The 1,456-nt window shown below is 51.7% G+C and overlaps 1 non-coding gene across 1 annotated transcript; it reads left to right on the forward strand.

Moving 5' to 3' along the window:
- On the forward strand, window positions 1-139 carry LOC120504467 (the record flags this gene model as incomplete). Its single annotated transcript, XR_005628035.1, has 1 exon — window positions 1-139. It is a non-coding gene; the product is annotated as a U1 spliceosomal RNA (small nuclear RNA).
- Between the last annotated feature and the right edge of the window lie 1,317 nt (window positions 140-1,456).

Here is a 1,456-nt window from a genome sequence, read left to right on the forward strand (position 1 = left end):
ATGATCAGGCAGGTGGTTTTCCCAGGGCGAGGCTCATCCCTTGCACTCCGGGTGTGCTGACCCCTGCGATTTCCCCAAATGCGGGAAACTCGACTGCATAATTTGTGGTAGTGGGGGACTGCGTTCGCGCTCTCCCCTGGTCTTACGGTTAAAGAACAGATAAATTTTGGTTATAATCTCTTTTTCCCCGGTAATGCCGCCCCCGCGGCGCCCGGGTCTGGGCGCTGTTGATGTTCGGGGCCAGCGCGCAGCTCGGCGCCGAACCACGTTAACGGAGGCACCGAGAGTGTCCCGGTCCCGTCCCGGTGGGTTTCGCAGGGACAGCCGCGGGTCCCGAAGCGCCTCCCGCCGAGCCCCCGCACACGAGCGCTGCCGGTGCCCGGGCTGGTCCCGGCTGGAATTGCAGAGCGGTCCGAGGGGCTCTGGAATGCCGCGTTGGAGCCGGGATGGGCCCGGCCCGTCCCGATCTGCGGGGCCAGGGAAGCGCCCGGCGGAGAGTGGTTCCGAGAGTGGCCGGGGGAGGCAGATCCACTCCGTGATCCCGGTCCCGGCCACAGCCATCGACTCCGCGAGTGCTGCCGCACTTCCAGCGGCAGGACTCGCTGCGTCCTTGTGAGCCACGAGAGCCGATATAAAAATACATTCATCCCCTTTCTTGCTGAATAGAACAAACTGTACAATGTTGTGCCTAACCATAACAACGAGATAGCACAACAAAGGATGCTTTTAGCTGCAAATATACAAAATCCGGTCTGAAAAGGACAAGCGGTGGAGCTAAGGAGAAAAGAGGAGCTGCCAAGATTGCCAGAAGCCAAGGCAAGACAGCTTCGGAATGGCCACTAGAACAGCGTGCAAGGAACTGTTTATGATACAAGAGAACAGAGTGAAATAGGAGTCTCTTTGAGTCAGGGCTCATAAGCTTTTGGAGATCTATTTCACACCCGAGATAGCTCAGCTACCTTAGAAGGCATAAAATCAGCAGGATGGCTTCTGTGGTAGTGTTGGAAACAAAAAAGTTTTAATAAAAGGCAAAATAAAACTCTTTACAGAGAAAAATCGAGCCAGGTGCAAGAGGCCCTACTGCCCCTGGTGAAACACCTCACCAAAGCGATTAGTTTCTTTCTTCTCTTCTTTTTTTAGTAAATTGCTCAGGCTTCTAGTCAGTTAGCTATCCTTAAGTTTGAGGTGAAGTCCCCAGGTCCTATGAGATGCCTTTTCACCTCACTGAGGAGAGAAACTTCTGGGTTTATTTCCATTTTAAGGGAACAAAGGATAGTTCTGTCAATCAACAAGGAGCACATTCCTATAGCAGAAACCATGAAATAACTCAAAATGAGTAGGCGAAGTTATGAAAATGTAAATGATGTCTTAGAAAGTGAATGAATAAACATGCTGTGACACTAGGTAAGGGAAATAACTTTGTAACTGTCAGGAAATCTAGGAACGCCAGAGGTTT

This window comes from Passer montanus, unplaced genomic scaffold (assembly GCF_014805655.1).
Source record: "Passer montanus isolate IOZ18808 unplaced genomic scaffold, ASM1480565v1 scaffold2919, whole genome shotgun sequence".
Lineage (NCBI taxonomy): Eukaryota > Metazoa > Chordata > Aves > Passeriformes > Passeridae > Passer > Passer montanus.